Source organism: Oncorhynchus gorbuscha, unplaced genomic scaffold (assembly GCF_021184085.1).
Source record: "Oncorhynchus gorbuscha isolate QuinsamMale2020 ecotype Even-year unplaced genomic scaffold, OgorEven_v1.0 Un_scaffold_3410, whole genome shotgun sequence".
Taxonomy (NCBI): domain Eukaryota; kingdom Metazoa; phylum Chordata; class Actinopteri; order Salmoniformes; family Salmonidae; genus Oncorhynchus; species Oncorhynchus gorbuscha.
In genome coordinates, this window is record NW_025747654.1 from 20,082 (window position 1) to 30,260 (window position 10,179).

Genomic DNA, 10,179 nt, shown 5'->3' on the forward strand with positions numbered 1-10,179 from the left:
ATGGAGAGATGAAGGGAATGTGTTGAGAGGCCAGGAAGGAGAGATGCAGGGAATGTGTTGAGAGGAGGGGATGGAGAGATGAAGGGAATGTTTTCGAGAGGAGGGGATGGAGAGATGAAGGGAATGTGTTGAGAGGAGAGGATGGAGAGATGAAGGGAATGTGTTGAGAGGCCAGGAAGGAGAGATGAAGGGAATGTGTTGAGAGGAGAGGATGGAGAGATGAAGGGAATGTGTTGAGAGGCCAGGAAGGAGAGATGCAGGGAATGTGTTGAGAGGTGAGGATGGAGAGATGAAGGGAATGTGTTGAGAGGCCAGGAAGGAGAGATGAAGGGAATGTGTTGAGAGGAGAGGATGGAGAGATGAAGGGAATGTGTTGAGAGGCCAGGAAGGAGAGATGCAGGGAATGTGTTGAGAGGTGAGGATGGAGAGATGAAGGGAATGTGTTGAGAGGAGGGGATGGAGAGATGAAGGGAATGTGTTGAGAGGAGGGGATGGAGAGATGAAGGGAATGTGTTGAGAGGAGGGGATGGAGAGATGAAGGGAATGTGTTGAGAGGAGAGGATGGAGAGATGAAGGGAATGTGTTGAGAGGCCAGGAAGGAGAGATGCAGGGAATGTGTTGAGAGGAGGGGATGGAGAGATGAAGGGAATGTGTTGAGAGGAGGGGATGGAGAGATGAAGGGAATGTGTTGAGAGGCCAGGATGGAGAGATGAAGGGAATGTGTTGAGGGGAGAGAGAAGGAATGAGAGGAGGGGGAGAGATGAAGGGAATGTGTTGAGAGGAGGGGATGGAGAGATGAAGGGAATGTGTTGAGGGGGAGAGGGATGAGAGATGAAGGGAATGTGTTGAGAGGAGGGGATGGAGAGATGAAGGGAATGTGTTGAGAGGAGGGGATGGAGAGATGAAGGGAATGTGTTGAGAGGAGGGATGGAGAGATGAAGGGAATGTGTTGATGGAGAGATGAAGGGAATGTGTTGAGAGGAGGGGAGAGATGAAGGGAATGTGTTGAGAGGAGATGATGAAGGGAATGTGTTGAGAGGAGAGGAAGGAGAGATGAAGGGAATGTGTTGAGAGGAGGAGATGGAGAGATGAAGGAATGTGTTGAGAGGAGGGGATGGAGAGATGAAGGGAATGTGTTGAGAGGAGAGGAAGGAGAGATGCAGGGAATGTGTTGAGAGGAGAGGATGAAGAGATGAAGGGAATGTGTTGAGAGGAGGGGATGGAGTCATCATGGACAAGACATTTTTGTGGCTGCGTCATGTGGCACCCTATTTCCTACATAGTACTTTTGACCAGAGCCATATGGGGTGTCAGTTGGGACACGAGCTCTGCCTATCTCCTATGTTTCCATCACCACTGCTGAAAGGGAATCAGATCAGATGTATCCCTCTCTAATCCATCCAGGGGTTTGGCTGGAAGCTCTGGATTGAGAGAGAGACCTCTCTTTATTGGATGTTAGTGCACAGATAAAGCCAACCCTGGCTGATCTGATAGGGTGTATGGTGACCTGCTTAGCTCTGTCAGGCTGATTTGATAGGATCTATGGGGACCTGCTTAGCTCTGTCAGGCTGATCTGATAGGGTGTATGGGGACCTGCTTAGCTCTGTCAGGCTGATCTGATAGGTTGTATGGGGACCTGCTTAGCTCTGTCAGGCTGATCTGATAGGGTGTATGGTGACCTGCTTAGCTCTGTCAGGCTGATCTGATAGGATCTATGGGGACCTGCTTAGCTCTGTCAGGCTGATCTGATAGGGTGTATGGTGACCTGCTTAGCTCTGTCAGACTGATCTGATAGGGTGTATGGGGACCTGCTTAGCTCTGTCAGGCTGATCTGACAGGGTGTATGGTGACCTGCTTAGCTCTGTCAGGCTGATCTGATAGGGTGTATGGGGACACCCTGCTGGCCAGTGATAGCCCGCCTGGGCCCCCTGCCTTCAAAGATTCACATCAGAAAGTTTGGGTGCATCTCATTCTATTCCCCGAAGCCTTCAAACTCAACTCTGGACCACAAACTAGTTCCACTGTGTTTTCTCTTTCATTGTTCCCCTCTAATCAGGGACTGACATAGACCTGAGACACCAGGTGGGTGCAATTAATTATCAGGTAGACCAGAAAACCAGCAGGCTCCAGATCTCATAGGGTAAAGTTGAACACCCCTGCCCTGTAGTGCACTGCTTTTGATCAGACTCCTATGGGCCCCGATCAAAAGTAGTGCACTATATAGGAAAGGGTGCTATTTGGGATGCAAACAATATCAGCTCTTTAAGTTGTGTTGGTGATGTTACTGATGTTCTTCTAGATGCTGTCTTTCTCCTTAATGTTGTTGTTGTTATAACAACAAGGGTCTGTTCTCTCTCGGTCTCTGTGCGTGCAGAGCTGAGTGGCAGCTTGTTCCGTGTAACAGCCACATCACTCCAAGAGGACAACCGCCTGCCGATGACATTCTGAAGAGCAACGAAGCGCTAATGCTAACCCATTTACATAGAGGACCATGCTTAAAATACACAGGAGAGAGTGTAGATACAACACTATTCCTGTTTATCTGAGATTGAATCCCACATCCCCAGTGGGACAGCTAATTGGTGTACAGTGGAATTCTAATTTCCCTCGTTAGAAAAGTCAACTGGGCTTAAGAACAATGAATTAAATAATGTTACAACAGCAATGAGTAATGTGTTAGTTATACAAATATTAAAGGAACCTATATTTAAAACCACTATCTGGATGTATAATGGTAAGATAAAACTACATTCCTATAAAATAGTGTTCACTGGGTGAAATGAAAGATAATCGGAATATTAGATACTCTGAATACTGCATATTAATTCAAATGACAGGAAGCATGTTTCCTCCACTAATCGTAGAAGCTGGACAAAGGATTTGATTGAACAAAGACAGTAATTCAGTTGATAGATATTTGAGATGCAAGTTTAGGGTCAGGAGGAGAACCAAAAGGAAGACTGTTTAATTCTCTACCGATACAGTGTATGAATCACAGGAGGCTGATGAGGGGAGGACTGTTTAATTCTCTACCGATACAGTGTATGAATCACAGGAGGCTGATGAGGGGAGGACTGTTTAATTCTCTAACGATACAGTGTATGAATCACAGGAGGCTGCTGAGGGGAGGACTGTTTAATTCTCTAACGATACAGTGTATGAATCACAGGAGGCTGATGAGGGGAGGACTGTTTAATTCTCTAACGATACAGTGTATGAATCACAGGAGGCTGCTGAGGGGAGGACTGTTTAATTCTCTAACGATACAGTGTATGAATCACAGGAGGCTGATGAGGGGAGGACTGTTTAATTCTCTAACGATACAGTGTATGAATCACAGGAGGCTGATGAGGGGAGGACTGTTTAATTCTCTAACGATACAGTGTATGAATCACAGGAGGCTGATGAGGGGAGGACTGTTTAATTCTCTAACGATACAGTGTATGAATCACAGGAGGCTGCTGAGGGGAGGACTGTTTAATTCTCTAACGATACAGTGTATGAATCACAGGAGGCTGCTGAGGGGAGGACTGTTTAATTCTCTAACGATACAGTATATGAATCACAGGAGGCTGATGAGGGGAGGACTGTTTAATTCTCTAACGATACAGTGTATGAATCACAGGAGGCTGATGAGGGGAGGACTGTTTAATTCTCTAACGATACAGTGTATGAATCACAGGAGGCTGATGAGGGGAGGACTGTTTAATTCTCTAACGATACAGTGTATGAATCACAGGAGGCTGCTGAGGGGAGGACTGTTTAATTCTCTAACGATACAGTGTATGAATCACAGGAGGCTGATGAGGGGGGGGGAGGACTGTTTAATTCTCTAACGATACAGTGTATGAATCACAGGAGGCTGCTGAGGGGAGGACTGTTTAATTCTCTAACGATACAGTGTATGAATCACAGGAGGCTGATGAGGGGAGGACTGTTTAATTCTCTAACGATACAGTGTATGAATCACAGGAGGCTGATGAGGGGAGGACTGTTTAATTCTCTAACGATACAGTGTATGAATCACAGGAGGCTGATGAGGGGAGGACTGTTTAATTCTCTACCGATACAGTGTATGAATCACAGGAGGCTGATGAGGGAGGACTGTTTAATTCTCTAACGATACAGTGTATGAATCACAGGAGGCTGCTGAGGGGAGGACTGTTTAATTCTCTACCGATACAGTGTATGAATCACAGGAGGCTGCTGAGGGGAGGACTGTTTAATTCTCTAACGATACAGTGTATGAATCACAGGAGGCTGATGAGGGGAGGACTGTTTAATTCTCTACCGATACAGTGTATGAATCACAGGAGGCTGATGAGGGGAGGACTGTTTAATTCTCTAACGATACAGTGTATGAATCACAGGAGGCTGATGAGGGGAGGACTGTTTAATTCTCTACCGATACAGTGTATGAATCACAGGAGGCTGCTGAGGGGAGGACTGTTTAATTCTCTAACGATACAGTGTATGAATCACAGGAGGCTGATGAGGGAGGACTGTTTAATTCTCTAACGATACAGTGTATGAATCACAGGAGGCTGATGAGGGAGGACTGTTTAATTCTCTAACGATACAGTGTATGAATCACAGGAGGCTGATGAGGGGAGGACTGTTTAATTCTCTACTGATACAGTGTATGAATCACAGGAGGCTGATGAGGGGAGGACTGTTTAATTCTCTAACGATACAGTGTATGAATCACAGGAGGCTGATGAGGGGAGGACTGTTTAATTCTCTAACGATACAGTGTATGAATCACAGGAGGCTGCTGAGGGGAGGACTGTTTAATTCTCTAACGATACAGTGTATGAATCACAGGAGGCTGATGAGGGGAGGACTGTTTAATTCTCTAACGATACAGTGTATGAATCACAGGAGGCTGATGAGGGGAGGACTGTTTAATTCTCTACCGATACAGTGTATGAATCACAGGAGGCTGATGAGGGGAGGACTGTTTAATTCTCTAACGATACAGTGTATGAATCACAGGAGGCTGATGAGGGGAGGACTGTTTAATTCTCTAACGATACAGTGTATGAATCACAGGAGGCTGATGAGGGGAGGACTGTTTAATTCTCTACCGATACAGTGTATGAATCACAGGAGGCTGATGAGGGGAGGATGGCTCATAATAATGTCCAAAACATGGAGTGGTATTAAATACATGGAGATCATGTGTCTGATGTATTTGAAAACATTCCACTTATTCCACTCCAACCATTACCACTTCCTCCCCAATTAAGGTGCTACCAACCTCCTGTGGTATGAACGTAATCCTGAAGAAACATAATCTCCATGTCCTTCAGTTAGACAACTTTAAAAGACCTTTAAGAGATCGTGCCTTGTGTTTCATTCCCAGGCACACAGCCAGATGTGCATCCCCATATTAATCAGGCAGCAGTCTCTCTAATGAGGGAGAAGGATTAGCCTATCACTGTCTGGAGACAGAGGCTGATGGGGTGAGGGGTGGTGAGGCTGCTGACTGGGGTCTAGGAGAGGGGCTTACTTCTGGGTCATATTCATTAGGAACCAAACGGAAGAAAATGGACTGAAACTATGAGTGATTATACCTGAACACACCCAATATAAAAAAAGTGTCCTAATGAATACAACCTTGTTTTTGGGGGAGGGGGGTGTGGGGAGTGGTTGTTATGATCTTTGACCCTCTCCCCCTCTTGTTCCCTAGTGTGTCAGCATCAGAGGAGAGGAGAGAGGAGCGTGGGGAGTGTAGTGGGTCCAGGGTGGTGCCCTGTCCCTCTCTGAAGGAGGCGGAGAGTGCGTCTATCCCGTTACTGCGTCAGCGATGAGCAAATACACGACACGATGCAAACGCTCCGCTCCAGGGACCGGCCCTCCCACTCCGGGTATATAAGGGTCAGTCCTGCACCTTCAGGAGAAGTGTCCCGCTGTCTGTTCCAGCTGTACTCCCTCTACTGTACACTCCTCTCCTCTACTGTTATCAGACTGTTGAGCCCAGCCTGTGGACTGACTGAAGGTAATTGAACTTTGTGTGGCTATTTATTTTTCTAATTTTTCTGCTGTGAGGTCGCTGTGGTTATCAGTAAAGAAGCTGAACACTTGAAGCATGGGACTGATTCCTTGCACAATGGGTTCTCTACAATTGAAGTACAGGGTTTAAGTTCAGGTCAATAATCCAACTGGGTTCCAGTCAACTATGTGAGGACGTAATTGTGTTTTTCATATGAAATCTGTCTTGAATTCATGTAGACATTCATTCACTGTAGCTAGTTTGAGAAATGATGGTGTGTCCTGACTCCTGTTTAACATCTGATTTATTATTTCTGCCTGAATAAACCTTCCTTTGGAATGCTGTCCTATATTTGTTTTCATTCTATACAACCCAGACAGTTCTTGTTTGTTGAATCTACATGAAATATTCACTAGTCCATTGGTGGAATGAAGACATCTTCACCGGGAGAGAACTTTTCAATGGCTCTTTAAACAGAGAAGAGTCTGTTTTTTCTGCCTCTGAGGCGTCTTATGGTAGAAAAGTTAATTCTCCTGACTGGAAGCTGAAGAAGCCGATAACATGGATCGCTGCCTAATTGTGTTGGTTCTTTCCTCCAGGATTATATTTCAACAGGAAAGACTCATCCATCAGTATTACTTTCCTACAACTTATATGACTGGTCAATTCATATTGGGTGGGAAAGGGCACATTCATTTTGTTTTAACAAAATGTATTGTTTTGGCTAATTGCCTTCTACCCCTGTGCTGCATAATGCAACAAAAAAGTTTCAGCTGTGTCACGAGGAAACATATCATGGTATTCCCTGTAAAACATACATTTTTTTAATAGACTCAAATGTAATACAGATCTATGCAGAGATGTTAATTCATGTTCTCTTTTGATGCTAATCTTTTCTGATGTTCTGTCCATCTCTCTCCCTCTCTCTGTGCCCCCTCCCTCTCTCTGTGCCCCCTCCCTCTCTCTGTGTCCCCTCCCTCTCTCTGTGTCCCCTCCCTCTCTCTGTGCCCCCTCCCTCTCTCTGTGTCCCCTCCCTCTCTCTGTGTCCCCTCCCTCTCTCTGTGCCCCTCCCCTCTCTGTGCCCCCCCCTCTCTCTGTGCCCCCTCCCTCTCTCTGTGCCCCCTCCCTCTCTCTGTGCCCCTCCCTCTCTCTGTGTCCCCTCCCCCTCTGTGTCCCCCCCTCTCTCTGTGCCCCTCCCTCTCTCTGTGTCCCCTCCCTCTCTCTGTGCCCCCTCCCTCTCTCTGTGTCCCTCCCTCTCTCTGTGTCCCCTCCCTCTCTCTGTGCCCCCTCCCTCTCTCTGTGCCCCTCCCTCTCTCTGTGCCCCCTCCCTCTCTCTGTGCCCCCTCCCCTCTCTGTGCCCCCTCCCTCTCTCTGTGCCCCTCCCTCTCTCTGTGCCCCCTCCCTCTCTCTGTGCCCCCTCCCCTCTCTCTGTGTCCCCTCCCTCAGCAATGAATGCAGGCATCTGTGTATGTGTACTGCTGGCTGCGTTCTCTGGCAGCAGTTTGGGGCGCCCATCGCACTCGCAGGATGAGGACAAGCCTGAGCCCCCCCAGCTCGACAGCGTTATGTCTCCCCAACACACACGCCACACCCGTTCAGCACCCTCCAGTGGCCAGCTCATCCCCTTCTCCAAACCGGCAGAGGACGAGGCAGAGGACCCCGCACCAGCCTGCGTGAACTACTGGGAAGATTGATATCCAGGAAAGGTAAGCCATGGCATCTGTTACATGTTTGTTCAAATAAAATAGACCAATGTTAAAGGTTTGTTCCTAAATATCATATTCTAGGGTTGTATGTTATCACAATCCTGGTATCCCTCACTCATGAACTAAGTCACCAATTATATTAAGTCATGTATTAAGTCACCGTATTCTCTATGTAGTGCACTACTTTGAACAGGGCACATAGCACTCTGATCAAAAGTAATGCACTATTTAGGGAATAGGGTACCATTTGGGCCTCAGGACAGTAACCTTGTATGAGTTTTGGATTGGCATCATCTCCACTCTGATAGCTTTCCCATCTCTATAGTTAAAGCACTTTTCCTCTGAGAAGGAAGAGAAGTCCCACAGTACGAGAGACAGCCATGGAGGAGAAAGTTGATAGTGGGAATTATCCAGACTGAGAGGAGGCCTTCCCTCCAGTGGTTTTCATCACGTAACAGAGAGATGAAGAAATATAAGATTGTTAGAGAAAGAAAGCCTCCCTCCATCCTTCCTCTCTCTCCTCTGTCATCATTCATCTCTCTGGGTGTTGTCACAATCCAGTCATGGCTGTGTCATGCTGCTGTTGTCTGGCCCTGCTCAAACTGGACTTTTAGACTTTTAGAAACAATCAAATAAATGGCTATATTTTGCCATTTTAAAAGGACCTCTACAAACGTTGTGTAGGTTAGTGCGGTTTGTAGATATCCTTAACTCCTCTGAAGAGGGCCAGAACATCTGTACACATAATAATGAACATTTACACACAGAAGTACATGCCAAAGAATGAAACGGTCAGTGTCTCCAGTGGATTCATAATGACGGCCGGCACCAGTCCCTGGGATGATGCTGAGCGGATGTTGCTGAGCGGATGTTGCTGAGCGGATGTTGCTGAGCGGATGTTGCTGAGCGGATGATGCTGAGCGGATGATGCTGAGCGGATGATGCTGAGCGGATGATGCTGAGCGGATGATGCTGAGCGGATGATGCTGAGCGGATGATGCTGAGCCGATGTTGCTGAGCAGATGTTGCTGAATGGTCCCATCAGATAGCTAGCCAACACTGATTTAGTCAATTAACAAGTGCTCATTTGTTTTAATCCAATAGTTCTTCCCTGATCCCTGGAACATAAAATGTTTAAGAAACATGTTCTGATCCAACATACCAAGGCGTTGTGTTATCCTGATCCCAAACAGTCATAAGGATGGGATGCTTTCTAGGAATAATTATATTATGTTCTTTCATCTAATGATACAATCAAATGAATAAGGTTATACCCACAGGAGACTCCAGTGCCTGTTACAGTAGAGATGCTGTGACATCAGTCTCTGTGCCAGACAGAAATATATATTATATCCATGAGAATATAATGTAGTATTTAAAAGGGCAATCTAGGATTCAAACAATGCACAAGCACCATTTCTTTGGTAAAAAGCTGAAGGATTGTGCTGGAGAAAAGTAACCCCTCAAATTCCCTGCTTTCAGGATCATTGCAGAGGAGCTCGTCTCTGAGCAGCAGAGCCAGTGGTCCGGGTCCCAGCCACAAGATAAAGGACAGAGACTACCTGGGCTGGATGGACTTCGGACGCCGCAGTGCAGAGGAGTACGAGGAGTACTCCTCATAGAAACAGACACCACTAAATCCATCTCAATTATCAGAAAACTAAAAAAATCATTGTCCCCAACAGCTAGATTTATTATGATGTATTTGATGTAAATGTGTTTGTAAAACTGATATGAAGCAATATATATATATACAGTACGTAAACAGATTTTTGAAAACAAAAAGGTTTGATGCTTTTCTTACATGTACCCTATACACAGTCCCATGTCCTTAAAACACACAGACACCTAATCAGACAGATTTTGTAGTAGAAACAACCAAGTCTGCATTATATATAACATCCTTCTCCATAGTGTTTCCAAACACTAAGGCCTTGGGTTCATTGTATTCCTAAGTGCCATGCAGTCTAGTGCGTTTAGTGGGCTCATGACTTGCTCTATTTGTCATTTACAAATAATGTTACACAACGGCTCATCTGACTCATATTTGCTCCCCCATTATGCTGGACCACAGTTGCCACACATTGTTCACAGCTCTAGTCATCACTGAGCCACAGGGATGCAGCAACATACAGCAAGATCCTCCTCTTAATGCAGAAGGTACAGGGAGGTTAGACCGTGAGAGACGACAGTGGGTGTATTAGCAGCACACACCATTTAGGTCTGAAAGTGATACCTCCCTGAGCAACTTGTCTTCTTATGGACCCACTGTACCTACAGCAGCCCAGCACATCACTCGGACTGAATTAAAGAGCAAGAGCATTTTTGTTCCTGAGCCGTCCTCCAAATCTACTTTTTCAGACACACGGCCCTAGAGTGTGATTTTAGCGGCAATAACAGAGGCAATATCACATCTCAGTCACTAAATAGATCAACCGGAACACACAGGAGACAAATAGAGCCTGGGTTTTTACATTA

General features: G+C 46.1%; 1 pseudogene; it reads left to right on the forward strand.

Moving 5' to 3' along the window:
* Window positions 1–5,991: 5,991 nt before the first annotated feature.
* LOC124027639 lies at window positions 5,992–9,470 on the forward strand (annotated as a pseudogene).
* The last annotated feature ends 709 nt before the right edge of the window (window positions 9,471–10,179 follow it).